The following is a 20,624-nucleotide window of genomic DNA, read 5'->3' on the forward strand; positions in this document are numbered from 1 at the left end:
TTACAATATTAAACTTTGTTTTCTTATCTTTAATTTTTCATCCTTATGTAGAATGCTATTACGAAACACACATTTGGTTGTTTATAGCATAAAGAACATCTGATTTAATGTGAGGTAGCTGTACGCTGCTTGAAAAGCTTGAAAATGCACCTTGAAAATGCTTGAAAAGTGCTTGAATTTGACTTTGGAAAAGGTGTAAGAACCCTGCACACAGCATGTTACGTAGCTGATTTTCTCCGCAACACCGCTCACAACAACATCAATAGAGGACTGCATCGGGTAGTTTTTAATTATACGAAGCCAGATTAAATTAAAGAACTACTTCTCCTACCTTGTACCTTTCTCCAGAGTGCCGTGGTGTATTGTTTATTAATGTGGTTCAGCTGCATTACCGCCCGCTGCAGTGCTGCTCGCCTACCGGAGTTTATTCTCCCGTTAACTCACGGCAGCGGCCGCGGTAAAGTTTTCATTGTCTGACTGTCACACAAGCAGCTGATAAATATCCCTTATCCCCATAAGTGAATGTGTTTTAGTCGGAAAGCTGTTTGGCATCACAACCCTGTTATGAAAGTTTCTCTGGCATTCTACAGGTGATGTTAGCATAGCAACTGAAGCTAATCAGACTTATCTTGACTACTTGTTGCTATCATATTGTGGCATAAGCCGTTTTCTACACGCATATTTTACCGGCGTAGTTTTCGTTATGATTTTACTTGTAATGGCCACATGTAGCCCATGTATTGATTCCATCCGATGGTTGCAATAATACAAAACAAAAGGAAAACGTCTGCCTCTTCACAATGGTCAATAACAGTGAACGGATGGTTATTAAAGTAAGGTAAAATAAACAGAATCACACTAAGCATGGTTAGTGTTGCCTGACTTTATATAAGTGTTTTTATAAGTGTGTGGTCGCGTTCTAGTCACTTTGCTCAGCGCTTCTGCTTGTTACAACTTATATTCGCCGATCTTGCTGGGTTGCCGAATGGGGCCAGCTGAGAGAATAGACCAGACTACAGCAAAGGTAAATTGTGTCTAGAGTGCGCCATCTAGTGGGATCAACTGAATTGCCGGGTATTGTAGGAAAAAGGCAAAAATGAATGCGGTCTTTACTATAATTTGGACAATTTTATACCAATATTCGGCGGGCCGGATTCAAAAGCCCAATGGGCCGTATATGGCCCGCGGGCCTTAGTTTGCCCATGCCTGATCTATAGGTTAATATCCAATGTGGCTGTGTCCCCTTTGAAATGTTCTGATAATCTATAAGCAATAAAACTGCAATTCCGTTATCTGCTGTCCGCTCTGTGCTCCGTGCGCTCTGGGTCCTGCAATTCCTGCTTCCTTACGGTAGTAAAAACTGCATAGAGTCTGCTGCGTAATGTGCTTATGCTGGCTGGCATTCTTCATACTTTACGCAGGACCATATCTCTGGAACCCATTGGTCGATTTGGGTGATTTACACCTTTTTCTTAACCATTACATCCAATAGAATCGATGAGCAGTTCCCAAATCCACGTAAACATTACCATTGCGGACGTAATATAGAAGCAAACAAAGCACATCTGAAAGTAAAAGCCTGGACGGCAAAACTTTATATCCAGTATATTGATATGATGGTGAGTGCTGTGCAAAAGTCCGTTAGCATTAGTTAGCATTTTTTCGCTCCATGCTAATTCAAAGGCTTGGTATTACTCTTGTGTTTCTTTTAGCTAAAAATGGTTCATATTGTTAGTTAGCTGAGTTTCTTATCGTTAAAAGGGTATGGAACATTAATAGTTTCATAAATGTTAAGAAGCCCTGAGACATAGTCTTGTAAAAAAACGGTGGGGGGGGGGTCCACTGGGGGGACCCTCAGGCTTAGCGAGCTGAGTCCGAATAATGTTAAAAACAGCCTGTAATTTAACACCAGCCTCCTGAATGGAGGGACCTGCACAGTACATCACAGTATCATCCGCATACACATTTAAAGTAGCTTCATTCACATTTTAACCTAAACTATTGCTGTAGATGGAGAATAAAAGTGGACCTAAAACAGAACCTCGAGGAACACCATTAGCAATGTTTAACCACTCAGAAGACAGCCCATCAAAATGAACACATTGGGACCTTTCAGAGAGGTAGTTCACAAACCATCCCACTGCATGGCTGGATATGCCTATACTGGCTAGCCTCTGCTTTAAGATCCGATGATCGACGGTATCAAACGCTTCGGAAAGGTCAATAAATAGAGCTGCACAACTCTGCTTATTGTCTAAAATACTCGTAATGTCATTCACCACTTTCATTGTGGCAGTGATGGTGCTATGTTGCTTTCTGAAGCCTGACTGATGTTTAGACAGGAGGTCATTTGTACATAAAAACACCTTTACCTGTTCACTCACTAGGCGTTCGAGCACCTTCGCCAGAACTGATAATTTAGAGATTGGCCTATAGTTATTTAAAATAGTTGCCTCCCTTCCTTTTAGTAAAGGCAAGACATAAGCTGACTTCCATACTTTTGGAATTGCATTTGTGCTGAGGGAGAGGTTAAAAATAGTAGTGAGAGGAGGAGTAATAAAATCTGCAGCTATCTTTAAAAAGAAAGGTTCTATGTTGTCCGAGCCAGCTGGTTTCTTAGGATCTAACTTGGTTAAGGCTTCATGAACAACATTAACAGTAAAAGGAGTAAAACTGAAAGGGTTTTCCAAAACACATTGTTCTTACTTCCACAAGCCTTTTCTCCTCCTTATCTCTTTCATGGCTTTTTATTTAATGCATTATAACAGCTTTAATAGTTACTTTAGTAATACTGGAAGTACTTTACGGCAGTTATCATTTACGGTAGCCCCTGATGTCGTCATACCTACTCACGTCCAGGGTGTCCGCGGGGTCTTAAAAAGTATTAAAAGTTGATACATCAATTTAGCGAAAATTAAGGCTATTAAAAAGTATTAAAAAATATTAAACGGCATTTTCCAAGGTATTAAGAAGTCCCACAGCAACGAAAACATGAAACACCCTTTAATTTACTGAAACGACATGTCGGGAAACCCCCTCAAGGCGGCCCCATGCATAGCGCGCCGTAAAATGCTGCTTCTTATTTTAAGTTTCGTTGCCATGCTCCGCTCTGTGGGGGGGGGGGGGGGTCCCAAGGTGGGTAGACCGGCATACGCAACGCTCTGGGGGTCCAACGGCTCCGTAAGCCCGATATGATTATTTTCTGATAACGATGAAATAGCCCGCCTCCCTCTCCCCACGTCTCCTGCTGCTGCTGGGCTGTCAGAAGAGGGGGAGGAAAAGAGAGGCAGGCACCGTTTATTAAATATTATTATACAGAGAACTATAGGTTACTTACGTAACCCCAGTTCTCAGAGTAACATGAAGTGAGATGTCTCACTATGGGATGCGCCTCAACGCATATGCACCAGAAGCATCAATCTCATTACGCCAATCCTGATTGGCTGGTGATCTTGACGCCAACGTCAGGGAATCCACCAACCCTATAAGTAGCTTGCGCCACGACGCAGGCGTCATTCAAAATAAGCACCTCTTCTCGCTTCGCCTCAGCAAGAAGGGCCGTCAGGTGAGACATCTCACTTCATGTTACTCTGAGAACTGGGGTTACGTAAGTAACCTATAGTTCTCATTCATAACACTCCGTTCGATGTCTCACTATGGGATATTGAGACTCCCGCATTGCCAGACATGCTTATCTCGAAAATCACCAACACAAAAACAGAACTTAACAGGTAGAACCCTGTCCCAATACGGGGCCCAGCACTGCACGGGCCACACTTGGAGCAGAAACATCTAGCCTGTAAAAGCGGACAAAAGTGAGCGGCAAGGACCAGCTCGCTGCTGCACAAATGTCTTGAATGGAAACACCCTTGAACAAAGCCCAGGATGTAGCCAATCCACGAGTAGAATGAGCGCGCAGGCCCGTTGGTGCCTGCAAACCCTGACTCGTATAAGCCAGAGCAATCGTCTCCACAATCCAGTGGGAGAGCCGTTGCCTGGTAACGGGCTTGCCCTTATGAGGGTTAGCCCAAGATACAAAGAGTTGGTCATTGCACCGAAACTCTTTCGACCTGTCCATATAAGTGCGCAAAGCACGAACCGGGCAAAGCAAATTCGGCCGCTGTTCCCCAGAGGAACGTAGCGGTGAAGGAAATGCCTCAAAGTCAAAGGGAGTGCATGAGCCAACCACCTTAGGCACAAAGGCCGGGTTGGGCTTCAGCAATACTCTCGTTTGCCCCGGGGCAAACTGAGTACACGAAGGATGCACAGAGAGCGCGTGAATATCACTGAATCGTTTGGCAGATGCCAGAGCCAGTAACAACACTGTCTTCAGTGACAGGTGCTTCATGTCAGCGTCTTCCAGGGGTTCAAATGGAGCTCGAGCGAGCCTATCTAAAACCACTGTCAAGTCCCACAGGGGCACCAATGACCTGGAAACGGGGAGGAGCCGGCGAGCCCCTTTCATAAAACGGCAGACCAAGGGATGTTGACTAGCCGTCTTTCCCCCAAAGCCCACATGGCATGCGGCAATAGCAGCCAGGTACACTTTGATCGTGGAGAAAGCTCTGTGTTTATCAATCAGATCCTGTAGAAATGATAGAATCACACCGACAGGGCATTGAAAAGAGATGTGTTTCTTTTGAAGACACCACTCCTCAAACACCCTCCACTTACAGTCATAGAGAGACCTGGTGGAGGAAGCCCTTGCACTCTGAATAGTGTTTATCACTTCCTGAGGGAGCCCCACTGTACTCAGGTTATACCACTCACGGGCCAGGCCCATAGCGCCAGGTGCTCTGGGTGTGGGTGAAAAATCATCCCCCCCGCCTGAGATAGTATGTCCCTGTGTAGCGGGAGCTGCCACGGCTGTCCGCACAGCAGCTGATATATCTCCACCAGCCAGTACATTGCAGGCCAGTGTGGAGCTATCAGGATCAGTGTGTGGCGTTGTTCTCTCACTCTGGCCAGAGTTGGAGGTATTAGAGCCAGGGGTGGGAACGCGTACAGAAGGGCCGGGGGCCAAACGTGCGCGAGCGCGTCCACGCCTAACGGTGCATTTAGATCGCGCATTGAAAAGAACAGCTGACATTGAGCATTTTCTTTTGATGCGAACAGATCTACCGCGGCCCGGCCGTAACGCACCCACAGCTGACTCACAATCGTTGGATGTAGAGTCCAGTCTGCGTAAAGTGGTGCACCTCTGGACAGCAGATCTGCCCCGAGGTTCATCACTCCCGGTACGTGTGTCGCTCTCAGAGAGAGGAGACGTCCGCAGCTCCATAAGATCAGTTTGCGTGCCAGCATGTGTAACTGTAGAGAACGCAAACCCCCTTGGCGGTTTATATACGATATCGTGGTCGTGTTGTCTGTCCTCACGAGGACATGATGTCCCCTGAGAGAAGGCAGAAAGCGTCTTAGGGTGAGAAACACCGCTAAGAGCTCCAGATAATTTATGTGTGACCGTTGGAGGTCTCTGCTCCAGAGACCCCTCACAGGTCGACCTTCGTATATGCCCCCCCGGCCCGTCAGACATGCGTCCGTGGTGACCACCTTCCGCGATAAGACAGCACCCATAGGCACGCCTCGCACCAGGAAAGTCGGGTGCAGCCAGTGGCGTAGCGCTGTTACGCAGTGCACAGTGACCATCACTCTCCGCGCGCCATGACGCGCGGGGTTTAGTCTGAGGGCAGCTACCCAGCGCTGAAATTCCCTCATGTGTAAGCGGCCCAGACGTACTACTAGGATGGCTGACGCCATGAGCCCCAGTAACCGCAGACACGATCTGAAGAGAACATATATGCGTGGCTGGAAACGAGCGAGGCAAGCCCTGAAGGCTCTCACTCTCTCCGCTGACAGGCGGGCTGTGAAGGACACCGAGCTCAGGCGTAAGCCCAGGAAGAGCACCGACTGGGCTGGGGACAACATGCTCTTTTCTGTGTTTATTACAAAACCCAGGTCGAGCAGGTGTTTCATGAGGATATTCGTCTGCATAATAGCCTCCTGCTCCGACTGTGCCAGAAGGAGCCAGTCGTCTAAATAGGTTGCCAGGCGAATCCCCTGTTGTCTTAACGGGGCTATTGCTGCCTCCGTACATCGCACAAACACCCGTGGGCTGAGAGACAGACCGAAGGGAAGCACTCTGTACTCGTAACAGACACCCTGAAAAGCGAACCTCAGATATTTCCTGTGTGGATAATATACTGGGATGTCAAAAATACGCGTCTTTCAGGTCGATTGATGTGAACCAATCGTCCTGACGCACGAGACGCAGTAGGGATGTGTGAGTGAGCATCCGGAATTTGTATTTTCTGAGATACCCGTTCAGAGCCCTTAAATCTAGGATGGGGCGAATTCCATTCCCTCCCCGTTTGGGAACGAGGAAATATTTGGAATAGAAGCCGCTCTGACTCCGTTTGGAGGGTACGATGGATATGGCTTTCTTTTCTAGTAGCGAGAGAATCTCCTGCTCTAGAATGTGAGCCGACGCTCCCCGGGCATGTGATTGCACAATGCCCGAGAAGCGAGGGGGGGTGACAGCGAATTGGAGTCTGTAGCCCCGTGATATCGTCTTGAAAACCCAAGCAGAGCATGTGAGCATTTTCCACCTTTCGCTCCTCAGAGCGAGCGGGGATGTCACCATATCTCTGTTGTCTGCACCCTGTGACCGCATTGGTTGTGTTATGGCGCCCTCTAGTGTCTGAACACGGTGGCGCTCTAGGGTGACAACCTCGGTTGACACTGCGCATGCGCGCGGTGATGGTGCGTTCACAGACCCGGCCACCGTCCGCATTCCGAGAGAGGCGTTCATAGCCACTCTCAGAAGCGGGGCAGTCGCCTGACTGTTTATTGACATTATTATTTGTCTTTTTAATATTTTTGACTGTGCCCTTGGCTTTAAGCCTGGAAGCAACAGTGGCAAACATTTTATTTTTAGACCCTTGTGTGTGTTTGTGTGACTTGAACGACTGGCAGGAACTGTTGTCAGTGTTGTGAAGTCTGCTTCCCTCATGGCGCGAACTGGAGGATGACGTGCAGTCATAACCCGAGGCGGCGGGAAGGCGGGAGCGTGGTTGTCCCCCGGAAACACATGGGTGCTGGATACGTGTGGAACACGATCCAGGGCTGAAAGAGAACAGGAAACCTCCAGCCCTTTCCCCGAGGGGGGGAGGGAAGGCTGTCAGGCTGCCCTCTTCTTCTTCCTCGCCTGGTGACTGAAAGTCTGGGTCGGCGGCGCCTGTGTGGCTGCTGCCGGGACCGGGGACTTTCTTGGCCAATTCGTCCGCGCCTCGCGTCTCGGTGGGAGACCGGGGGCGGGCTGTGGCTTCTGCCATCTCGGGACCTTGAACAGGGCCGAGTGCGGGGTAGCCTGGGAGAAGGTCCGTCGCAGGACCGTTGGGGGCGGCGGCTGGGCTTTCCGAGGGAGGCAAAGCTGGAGAGCTTCATCCTCCTTCTTCTTGGCCTCACACCGTTGTTGCATGGAGGCAAGAGCGGAGCCGAATATGCCCTCAGGGACGATTGGCATGTCCAACACGTCCTCCTTTTCCCGGTCGGGGAGGTTTGTCAGGTTCAGCCATCTGGCTCTCTCCTGCACCACCATCATCCCTAGCGATTTGCCTGTGGCCTGGACTGCACAGCGCTGTACGCGGAGGCAAATGTCTGTGATCGCCATGATCTCCTCCCACACGGCCGGTTCAGGCTTCACCGTCATGTCCGCACACAGCTCCGCTTGGTACGCGGTTAGCATGGAGGAGACATTCAGCGCCCTGACGGACAAAGCAGCCGCTTTGTAGGCCCGTTCAGTCATTGCGGACTGGAACCTGTCCGCCTTTGTCGGTAGTGTGGGGTTCCTGCTCGGGGCCGCCGACACCCGCGGTTGGAGGTGGGCTGCCACAAGCGGCTCCATAGGAGGCATGCGGAGTAACCCGAGCTTCTCCATGCCCTCACAGTCCAGAGAGGAGGCTCCCTGGATTGGGGCCTTGCTGCTGAAGGGTCGGTCTCTCCAGGAGACCGACACCTCGTCCAGCAGCTCTGGAAATACGGGGAGAAGTTGCCTGGTCAGCCTCGCGGCTTGGGGCAAGTTCTTTCCCTCGTATCTAGACCTGGAGGGCTCTCTGGCCGCTTCAGGCCAGGGGATGTCCAGCTTAGATGCAGCGCGTTGGCACACGGCCTGCAGGTCCATGCTGAGGCGGGGGAGCGGTGGCTCGTCTTCGCCCTGGGAGGCAGACATGGCCCCAGGCTTGGCAGCCTGGGCAGACGAGACGAAGATGTCATCTTCGCCCTCGTCTGAGTCGGAAAGAAGAAACTCCGGGGCGTATTCTTCTTCCTCCTCCTCATAGTCCAGCTCCAGGACATCCTCCGCGGGTGAGGCCATGGTGAGGTCCAGTTGGGAGCCCCAGCTTGACACAGCACGGGGCCCCCTTCCCGCGGCTGTCGCCGCCACCGAGTCCCAGCTTGACACAGCGCGGGACCCGGCACCCGTGGCGGTCGCCACCATGCCCTGCTCGCCGTCTGGCGAGTTTACAGGCATGGGGAGGTCTCGGACCGGCATGCTAGCTTGGCGCGCTAGCCGCCGGCGGCGGCTTTTGGCGGTAAAGCGGGAACAATGCCCGCACGCGCCGGGGGTGTCGATAGCCTCCTGGGCATGTTGCAGCCCGAGGCAAGACGAGCAGACCTGGTGTGAGTCAGTACTCGATATCTTTAGCCCGCAGCCGCAGAGCCGAGCCTCCGACACTCCGTCTCCTCTGGTGTGAGGGAGGGAAGAGTCCATCTTAGCTAGCCTTGGTGCGGCGTAGAAAGGACAAACGAGCAACAGGCGTGTTACTGTTTGCGGGAAAAAATCAAAAAACCTTACCGTTATCCGTTGGAAAAAAACGGCAGGGTAGATTCTGATATTAACTGGAGTGTTAATAAAGTGAATTCCCGTGCGAAGCAAAAGTAGCTGGCGAGCGCCCGTCGACCGAAGGTTAGCTTCGTAAATCAGTCTGTGGACCGTTAAGCTAGCTAGCTACTGATCTTTCTCGAGATGTGCTCCGAAGCGAGAAGAGGTGTTTGAATGACGCCTGCGTCGTGGCGCAAGCTACTTATAGGGTTGGTGGATTCCCTGACGTTGGCGTCAAGATCACCAGCCAATCAGGATTGGCGTAATGAGATTGATGCTTCTGGTGCATATGCGTTGAGGCGCATCCCATAGTGAGACATCGAACGGAGTGTTATGAATGAGAACAGAGTCGTTATCAATTTGTTTTAAAGCTCAATAAATAACAAAGATGACCTCTGATCGGCACCTTTCTAATTTTGTACGGAAGATTTAAACTTTAACGGACATGTTGACCGGCGGAACATTTTTTTTAACGGAAACTCTGCCGCACGGTCCCCTCGTTCCTTGGAAGAGGCGGAGAGGTGGGTGTTGTTCATCTGCTGGTGGACTACCTGAGAGATACACAGCAGGAGAACACGCGTTTCACCACGGAGAATAAACAGAAGGGCAACCATGGCAACCATGCTCCGGGGTCTTCTTCGCAGCTTTTGGTGTATTTTGTGGCAGCAGCAGCGCCACGTACACAGGCCTGGCCTGTGTACTACAGAGTTTCCAGCATTTCCAGCGGTCTAGTGTGAACGGACACATTAATGAATCGAATGCGTGTGAACGGATGACTTTTTTGCGTTTGCATATGCGTTTTACCGTATGCGTCCTCGTGGGGCCGGGTCTAAGCCAAACTATATGTGGTCACAGAGATCTGCTATTTTAAAGTAAAGTCAACACATATCGACCCTAAATATAGTCTATATTAAGAACGAGAAAAGTCTTAACATATATATCGTTTTTTGTAAACACATGACAAATGTGTGAGGGTGATGACGTCAGAGCATCGTCCTACGTGCCAGGGCTTAGCCCCGGACAGCCCCAGCCCAATTTAACCCCTGGGTATTTGTGAGGGAGCTCCTATATGGCATTACCCCGCTGAAGCTCACCAAAGTTTAATATATTTCATAGTTCAAAGTTTTGTCAATTGTTTTGTTTATTGGTCAAATACTCGTTTCTAATGGTTTCTGAGGAGTTTTACTGGAATGAAAGAGCACAGAGTACAGAAGCAACAAAGCAGCATACTGCATTAAACCTGACCTTCACAGAGAGGTTGAAGTTCATGTGGAAAGGAGGCTTCAGTAGTCTGTCTGCACTCTGTTTAGTTGTGCTATCTTACAATCAATATAGTCAATGTGAGATAAAGTGTGTCGCCAGCGTAACCGGTTAGAACTCAAAGTTGCGATGAGGTCTTAAAATGTATGGAAAGGGTCTTAAAAAAGGTCTTAAAAGGTATTAAATTTGACCTCAGGACTCCTGCATATACCCTGACGTATGTAAACAAAACTTATTAAAATAAACTGTAGGCCTACCTTCATTTAATATTCAGCAATAGTAATATCTCGATGTCTATAGATGTAGTGTTAAAGTCAGTAGGTTTTGGTTTGCAACACTCCGTGTAATTTGCCCTTGACTTTTCTAGAAAATGTTATATTAGCCACATGCTAAATGCTAACTGAAGATGAAGGATTTTCAGAATAAAAGCTTGGCATTAAGATTGTGCGAGATCTTCCTTTTTTTCAGAATAAAACAGTTTTTAAGCTAACGGGTTTGGTTTAAACCAAATTATGCCATAAAACATTGATTTTTATTTCTAACAGCGTGTGTATGTGGTGTGTGTGTTTGTGTGTTTGTGTTTGGAGGGCTTTCATGGTGGATCCATATGCTTCTGTTAACCTTTCATCTTCCATTCTGGCAAATGCTCTAATGTAAAAGAAAAGTAGATTATAATGTAAAACAATACAGTGGACCATAGTTGGAAACGGCTCATCAGAGTGAAGTTCTAAATGAGTCCAAACGTGTGCCACTAGCTGGGAGTTTACCTTCACGCTTATTTGCAGCTATGGATATTCTATTGTGAGCTACACTATCTAAATCTGAGTTGACTTCTGGCTCAGAGGGAAGAGAATGTGTGGTGTAAATTCTTAACGTGTGGCTGCGATGATTATAAATGAAGAGAGCGATGAGCAGTACTGTGCACTGTAACACCACTCCAGTTACTGTCATCGCTAATGCTGGATGTATTTGCACAGCAGTGGTAGGTAAGGAAAAAAATATGATTTTACCCCCCAATTTTCTTTAACCCTGTAAAGCCCAAATATAGAAAAACTTTTTTTTTTGGACCTTTCAGATGTTGTTGTAGGGAGCCTCTGGAGCAGAAATGAAAGAGTTTTCAAATTGTTTACGTTTTGGTAAGTCTTTAAGGAAATGTTGTAATATTGCAACGTTGGGCTTAGGTGGGAGCAGAATTTCTGTATTTCTACTCACATTGTCTGAATATATATATTGAACAACTAAGGGTTGATTTGCAGGATTGATTGCTTACTTAGCCCGATATCAGTATATAGCAGGAATAATAATCACACATTGTCACGCTCCTAAGTTCATGTAACGGTTGTAGTTTTGTAGGTTTGGGTGTTCTTGCTGTTTTCCATGTCATGTTTTCCTCTGGGTTATTGTCTGGTCCTTTTCCCTGTGTTTTTCCTCTTGTCATTAGTTCCCTGGTGTGCCTAGTTATCTGATTGTGTTCACCTGTGGCCCTTGTGTTTCTCCTCCCCTGCCCAGCTGTTTCTTGTCCTGTGATTACCCTTCTGTGTATTTACTCTTGTCTCCTCCTGTGTTCAGTGTTGGTGCTTCTCTTGTTCCATGACTAGTTCTGCGGTGAGTGTTCTGTTTTGTCATTGTGTATTTAAGCAATAGCTTAAAGCACGACAGGCCGTGGTATATGCTCATTATATCACAGCTAAGGGGCGTGGTTCGGCCCGACGCGAAGCGGAGGGTCGACAACCCCCTTAGCTGTGATATAATGAGCATATATCACGGCCTGAAGTGAGCTATTGCTTTTATAAAACGGTTACCAAGTGTGGCAATATGAAAGAAAAATACACACTCTAATTGAAATAGTTTTTATTCGTAAATAATGATGATCAAAATAAAATAGTCCCTCCGTTGCCTTCTGCACAAAACATAGTGCGAGGTGGTTGCTATGCAACAACACTAACAGCTATCGAACATATTAGACAGAGAGCGTTGATCCATTATTTGGTTGTTTATTTACATTAATGTGTATGTTGCTGTTTATTGTGCAGCCACTGAAAAACTGTCCAGCATCAGTAGCATGGCTTACGTGGTCACTTGTATAGGTTGAGGTTGTTCTAGGCTGTTGCTTGGCGTGGCGAGAATATTTCTCCACTTTCTCCAGTCCCAGATATTGGGCTTCCAGTAGCTTTGGAGAGAGCTTTCTCAGCCTGTGGCCACTAACGGTCATAATTTATCTGCTTTGTTTCAAGACCCGCATCAGAAAGCTTTGGAATGGTGCTACTTTTCCAGTTGGTCTACCTGCTCTTCACGTAGCTCTGCATGTCGTCGTTTAGGTGCTTTCTTGAGATAGGCACTGCTCAATCCACTCCTCCATAGTAAGACCCCCCGGAGGTCGAAGTTAATCTTAAATGTTTCCATCTTAGGCTTTGTAAGTTTGTTTCGTAACTGAAGAAATGCAAATATATTTATAAAACTGACAAGTCAAATCAAGCAATCTGATTGTTCGAGAGTGTTTTTGCGGACCTCTTTCATTACAGATTTGAAAACATTGTTGCTTGCTTTAAAAGTAGCACAATTCATTATGTCAAACCTTGGAAAGTATCTAGATATCCCTGCCCTAATGCCAAAGGAACTGCACACTGAATATGTTTTGCCGTTTGATGTCTATGTCTGGACCGCTGCGTAAAAAGGAGGGTTTCTGCCCCGTTACTTCTCCGCTGCTTTCTTGTTCCAGTATGAAAAGCAAACTGCAGGCAGTTTGCTTTTCAGGCCATCGGTATACTGTTTTTCGTAGACGCGGAGGGATACTGACTTGTTGTGAAAAGTAACTTACAATTCTACCCATGGTATACGCTCAGTATATCACGGCTAAGAACCAATCAGATTGCTTGTTTTGACTTGTCCGTTTTATATATATATATATATATATATATATATATATATATATATATATCATAGCCTTGAAATAAAGGAATTTTCAGTTTATATCTGCATTTGGGTCCTGCTTGTTTCACAAACCGTGACAGTACGAACCGACCAAATGATCCCAGCAGATGATCCGTTTTGGTAGAATTGCAGCATTTCACCTTTTATCTGGCTTGCTGCGTTGATTGGTGGAAGGGAGCGTCCAGTGTTCGACAGAAGGAGGCCGCTCTGGTATAATTTCACCGGTTGGTTATGGAGAAGCCATACTTGGTGAAATTCTTACCTGGCTGGATTTTGAACTTTCTCTCAGTGTGTGATTTCCAGCCTGCTGACTATAAACGTCTCGGTGTGTTCCGTCCGGAGTCAACCCCTGCTTCTTCCCCAGTTCGTGCTCCTGTTCAGGAGTCGTATGATGGAACTCGTCTGGCTTATGGAGGTCCATGGAGTAATCAGGTGGCTGCGAAGAGAAGGAGTCGCAAGGGCAGGCTAGCAGCCCGAGCCCCAGCAGCCATGGTTCCGGTTACTGAACCGGTCCCAGAAACCATGGTCCCGACTCCAGCTCCTCGTCTCCGGTTGGCTGTATGTCCGACGCCAGCTCCCCGTGTCCTGATGGCTGTCCGTCCGACGCCAGCTCCCCGTGTCCTGTCGGCATACCGACCGACTCCAGCACCTCGTCTCATGTTGGCTGTCCGTCCGACGCCAGCTCCCCGTGTTCTGTTGGCGAACCAACCGTCTCAAGTCACCTCTCAAGTCTCCTCTCCAGTGCCTTCTCAAGTCTCCTCTCCAGTTCCTTCTCAAGTCCCCTCTCAAGCCACCTCTCCAGTTCCCTCTCAAGTCTCCTCTCGAGCTACCTCTCGAGTCCCATCTCGAGTCCCCTCTCACGTCACCTCTCGAGTCCCCTCTCAAGTCACCACTCAAGTCAACTCTCAAGTCATCGCTCGAGTTCCTTCTCAAGATCCCTCTCAAGTCATCTCTCAAGTCAACTCTCAAGTTTCATCTCGAGTCTCCACTCAAGCCCCTTGTCCTGTGCCGTTGGAGGTTCCGCTGGGGGTCCTGCCAACCCTATGTCCTATGCCGTTGGAGGTACCGCAGACTGCTCTTCTGCAGGGGGTCCTGCCAACCCCATGTCCTGTGCCGTTGGAGGTCCCGCAGACTACTCTTCTGCCGGGGGTCCTGCCAACTCCATGTCTTGTCCCGTTGGAGGTCCCGCAGACTACTCTTCTGCCGGGGGTCCTGCCAGCTCCATGCCTTGTCCCGTTGGAGGTCCCGCAGACTGCTCTCCTGCCGGGGGTCCTGCCGGTCCTGTGTCCTCTTCCATGGGGGATCTTGCAGACACCGGCTCCTGCCCGGACTTCGGAGCTGTCCGGTCTTCGCCCTCGAGCCCGGTCCCCTGAGTTCGCCCGCGGTGGTCTTCACCCCTCCTCGAACTCTGCCTTGCCCCCGGGCCGTCCGCCCGAGACCCCCTCCTCGAACTCTGCCTTGCCCCCGGGCCGTCCGCCCGAGTTCCCCTTTTTGGACTCTGCCTTGCCCCCGGGCCGTCTGCCCGAATTCCCCACTTTGATCTCTGCCTTGCCCCCGCTCCGGCCGCCCGAGACCCGTCCTCCAGACCCCCTCCACCCAACCTGCAGGACTTTGTTTTTTTGGGACTTCTGGAATCCGTCCCTTGAGGGGGGGGTTATGTCACGCTCCTAAGTTCATGTCACGGTTATAGTTTTGTAGGTTTGGGTGTATTTGCTGTTTTCCATGTCATGTTTTCCTCTGGGTTATTGTCTGGTCCTTTTCCCTGTGTTTTTCTTCTTGTCATTAGTTCCCTGGTGTGCCTAGTTATCTGATTGTGTTCACCTGTGGCCCTTGTGTTTCTCCTCCCCTGCCCAGCTGTTTCTTGTCCTGTGATTACCCTTCTGTGTATTTAGTATTGTCTCCTCCTGTGTTCAGTGTTGGTGCTTCTCTTGTTCCATGACTAGTTCTGCGGTGAGTATTCTGTTTTTTCATATATATATATATCATAGCCTTGAAATAAAGGAATTTTCAGTTTATATCTGCATTTGGGTCCTGCTTCTTTCACAAACCGTGACACACATCAGTCATATTTGTTATGAATAGTCATTTATTAAATATGAATACAATGGTAGTCCCAAAAAAAGTTCCTATCGTCAGAAAAGCAGAGACGGACGTCACACTTCGTGCATTGTGTGTTTACTGCCGTGTCTGTAACTTCCTCTCTTTGTCTTCACTGGAAAATGTGCCATGAGGTCCTTGCGTACATCCAGTGGAGGTTGTGATCTCTTGGATGGGGCCCTGTTTCAAGTCACAGATCATTCCAGAGATTCCAGTTCTCACCCACTTTCTCCGTTTTGGAGGGCAGCAATCACATCCTGCACACTGAATCGAGGACCTCTCTTTGCTGGTGGCATTCTGAAATGGAAAAAGTAATTAATAAATATTTATCAATAATACATATGCTTATTATATTGTAGTAGATTACCTGAATGAATAGATAGGACAAGTGTTCATTCTGTCTTTTATTATCATAATAAAAGGAATGCCTGCACCACCCCCTTCCAGTTGTCCCGATGCAACAAGTATCTAAATCCTATTTACATTGTACACTTAAGGCACACAATACTACCTGGCTTAGCCTATTATCATAATAAAAGCAATACCTACACCCACACATGCAGGTAAACCAGTTCAACAAGTCACACAATGCTGTCTGGCTGATGAGAACAGGCTAATTATCATACTAAAAGGGATACATCCAAGTGTCCAAACACATTTCAGAAATAACTGTTTCAGCCAGAAACAGAGTTACATTTATTTTTGTAACTAATTAACTGATAAGATACAAGTAGAGTTTAAATTATTGCTACAGATATAATTTCACATACTTTTATCATAAATATACATACATATACACATATGTATGTATTAATATATTCAATTCTGGTGTTAATTCAAAATCTTAACAGAGGACACATTTAGAACTTAGTTATAGTGAATTTATCAAAGACATTATATTTCTATTAGTGTTTTATTTCCATATGTGAACATATAAGAAGGGTGGGGTCCATGACAGGTGCTCATGCTATTTTGACTACCACACTGACCCAGTTTTGTAATATTACAACAAAGACATAATCACATTTGATTAATGTATTCCACAATAACTAAATATGTAAATGTTCTAGACATTGTAATCACAAAAAAAAAATGAGGCATTTTACTTACTTGAATCTGACAAATCCAGTGCAATAAAACAAAGAGATGTTACTCGTTTGAAGATTCTGAAGTTGTGTGAGTGTATGGCCAGAGGGCAGGACCTATAAACACATTTACTACCCAATAGCATTGTGAGGCTGAACAAAATTACCTTTTGACTATGTAAATGTGGTCTTTAAAAAAGCATTTACTGACTTTTTTAGGATAGCTTAACCTCTTAAGCACTGAGCCTGTTTTTCAGGTTTCAGGCTCCAAAATGCCACTAACACAGCAAAGACTATATCTTCACTTCTAAAAGGGGTAAATTAATAATCTTTTCTCTCAAAGCAAGGTTACATCTGTGAGTTGGACGTAGACGTGTAAGAATCAATGTAGATGTTTTTATTTTAAAGTAAATTCAGATGGAACATAGTAAAAACATGTAAATTATAATGTCCGCCTAAAGAAAACCCATTACTTATATTGAAAACCACCCTTGAATGATGGGTTAGTAGACTAAAAGCTTTAGGAATCCCAACTATAACATATAATAAGTACCCTGTATTAAGATTGATGCAAAACAAGTGAAATTTGACCTTTTTAGAGAGGTTTAGAAAAATAAAGTCCAGGCGGACTCACCTCTGGATAATTTGGGAACCATCGGTTCCATTTGACCTTTTTCACTGTAAAAATAATTGTATTACTTTGAATTATCACTATAGGTATTCATTCCATCCAAATACAACTGTTGTGAAAAAATAAAAAATTAAGAAAACATTCTCTGTTATCCTCTTAGGCCCCACAATGCTAACAGTGAGCCTCTGGATTAGCACCGAGCGAAAAATGCTAACCTATTATCAGGGGTGCACATAACTGGTACGCAGGTACGCATGCGCGGCCTAAATGTGGAATGCGTAACGTCCCGTGAGTCATTGCGCGCCTTTGCGTACCAGGTCAAATCAAAACATATTTGGTGTAAACGTGTTTCATGTAAAAATTCAATGGAGTAGACATGTCGAAAAAACAAAAAACACTGAGCAACTACTTTGGCGTTTCGCCACCTGCAAAGAAACAACAAACCGAGCCAGAGCCGAAGAAACGATTATTTTCTGTTAAGTGGCTCCAAGACGTGCCGTGGCTGGATGCCGATGATGATCGCACGGAAATGTGGTGCAAAATATGCCGCTCGCATCCACATCTAGCGGACAAAACGGGTACGTTTTATACAGGCTCGAAAAATTTCAACCACCCTTTGTTTGAAAAACATGAAAAGAGCAAGGAGCATGTTAATGTGGCACAAGTTATTGCTAATAAACAAGCTACTACAGAAGAACTATCCAACCACCCACTTGCTAGATGGCAAGGCAAGCTGAATGAAGAGCAACGGCAAGCCCTGTGTAATATTTTTCTCCTCGCCTTTCATAAAGCTAAACATGCACGTCCTATGTCTTCCTATGCTGAGGATATTCCTTTACTGAAGCGGCTCGGAGTAAATATCGGAGGCGCATATCACTCACGTGAAGGGGGGACACGAATAATGCAGACCAGTGCTTAATTTGTAAATCATAAGGTGCCGGAACGCAAAGTACATATGACAACTCAGGGATGACGAGACGCGTACAGGTCCCGGAACGTATACAGAAAAGGTGCTGAAAACAACATGAAAATGTCCACTTGCAACGCTGTGGGACTTACAAGCCTCAATTTCAAATAGTATCTATGGTATAAATGTTATGACGATAATTTATAATTGTTTAGGCTAGTACGCACAACATAGGCAAATGCCCACATCACCACAGGTGGGACTTCAGTATACAGCCAGCAATTAATTTCTCAACAGGTTTAACGTGTAAAAAAAAAATGTATTAGGCCTATTTAAAGATTGGCACGGCGGCCTATTAATAGACAGTATGTTTGCTCACCATATTTAGTTGTTTAAAACACCCCACATCACGAGCATGTCCGGATTGTCCTCTATCTCTTTTTTTCTGCTTTTACTGCGTGTGTCTGTGGCAGTTCTGTGTCCTTTGGCCACCCAGGACCTCACGTACGGGACTGGATTGAATTTAGCCAGGGGGGGTCCAACAAGATTTAGGAAAAGTAAAGATGACATGGTGGATGTGAGCAAAGAGCTACGGTTGGGAGTGCAAATCAAGTTCATTTGAGAAAATCCGCGCTCACATTCAGCACTTGCAATGGGAATGCTGTTGACAGCAACAAGTAACTCCATCAGCTCATCGGGGGTGTCTTTACCATCTGAGTCTCTGTACGTTCTGTAGGCCCGTATGACTGCGCGCGGGTTGGCAATGTTGAAGCGCTGACACAGTGACTCGACCTCAGTCTCTCCATACAGCGCACCTGCGTCCTCGGGCCAGTATTGTGCGTAAAGCACCTTCAACTCCTCAATGAACTTGTTATATCCAGTTTTATCTGGCATCCGGCCTCCTTGAGATAACATACGGTCCTCCAAGTTCTTGGCCACAGTTAGAAAAAACTGACCTGTCGCTGGACGTCCCACACTCTTCTACGCTCAATGCGCTCTCCTCTCCTACTGAATCTTCCTGCTGTAAGCCAGCTGATGTCGCGGTTCCGCTCGCCTCTTGCTCCGGCTGTTGTACCGGGCTAGTTGATGCCAGGGTACCCACCCGTTGCTGTTGGTGGTCCACCTGGCTGACGGTAGCTGGCTCCTGTTCCGGCTGGCGGTGAACCTGACCCGCTGCCCGGGCTTGGCTAGCTGTCGGTTAGCTAGCTGGCTAGCTGTTGCGGCGCTAACCTCCTCCTGGTTTTGACCATCAACATGACCGCTGCAGCTGCCCTCGTCGCTGCTTGTGGAGGCTTTTCTGACTCGTTTTGAAGTGTCTATTACCTCTTCCTTCTTTTTGAAGAAAGACAGTCAATTTAACTGTCTTTTTGACATGCTTGCATCGAATCACCGTTTCTTCCTCTCTGCGACGTGCTCCTCATGTGGCGAATTTCAAAAGTGAAAGACGTTTGTCCGTTGGTCCAGCTTTTCAGTGCGTCAACACAGATCTCCGACTCTTTCAAATCTTAATCTTAATAAACGACATGAAATTCTTGGGATGTTTTCTGTAAATTAATATCTGCATATTTTATTTCATTTTAACCATTTTTATTTTTTATAATTTTGTCAGAGGTACCGGATCTGCCCAAATAGGTGCCGGAACATGAAGAGGTGCCGGATCCTGTTCCGGCAGGATCCGGCTCAAATTAACCACTGATGCAGACCATTGCGCAAACTATCAGTGGGGAGTTGAGACTAAAGTTGAAGTCTGCTGAATTTTGGGGGCTACTTTTTGATGGATCTGAGGACATCACAAAAACCGAGCAGGAGATCGTTTACATCGTGTCCGTGTCCAGCAACGGAGAGTTTACTTCGGACTTTCTTGGACTAATTGAACTGGGTGCTGACCGAACCGCGCAGGCCATAACAGACGGACTGGTGAAGCTTTTCCAGGAGGCAGGCTTGGATGACTGGAAGAAAAAGTTGGTCGCTGTGTGCACAGACGGAGCTGCTGTTAACGTTGGTGTGTACAACGGAGTTGTGCCAAAACTACGCCGACTGGCTGCGGTGGGAGACTCGCTTGTGCACATCCTGTGCACCGCGCACACACTGGAGAACTGCGCCAAATCAGCTGATCGTAACGTTCCTTACTGTGAGACTTTTAATCGATCTGTGGTCAAGCTGCTCCAGTTTTATTTACAGAAAGGTGGAGCAAAACACACTGCTGTGCTAAAGAGATTGTGTCATGAAAATGGGATCCCCTTTGTGAAACTGGGTAAGTTTCACAATATCAGATGGTCCGCGTGGAGGCATGAAACACTGTTAAAAATATCAAGACTATTGCCAGCCATTAAAATCAACTGGCTACAAGTGATAACAATGACTTAAAGCATATATGCTCTGAGCATTTTCACTGTTTTCTGGCCAACATGCTTGACATTGGCAACATTTTGAAGATCACATCCATTAGGTTTCAGAAGGGAAAACTGACCATTGGGGAATGTAAGGATGAACTCATGGTGGCCATTGGACAGTTCACACTTCTGCTTGATGCTGAAGGCCACTACAGGAGGACACACACTGTATCTAATGATGATGCTGACAGGGACAAGACAAACGTACTCAGGGGGTTAATTGAAGAGTTTGAAATCAGATATGACTCCCTCAAGTCATCTGATCACTTCTTAGTGTTTGATCCTTCAACTTGGCCTCAGGAAATGCAAGGAATTCACAGTTTTGGCAACACAACAGTTTGCAACATTCTTCAGAAATATGAGGCCACCTTGCAACTTGACAGAGACACTATACTGAGAGAATGGATGCGTTTAAAGCAAGCAGGAAAACGCTTGGCTGCCA

This window comes from Notothenia rossii (genome assembly GCF_949606895.1).
Source record: "Notothenia rossii genome assembly, chromosome: 7".
Classification (NCBI taxonomy): domain Eukaryota; kingdom Metazoa; phylum Chordata; class Actinopteri; order Perciformes; family Nototheniidae; genus Notothenia; species Notothenia rossii.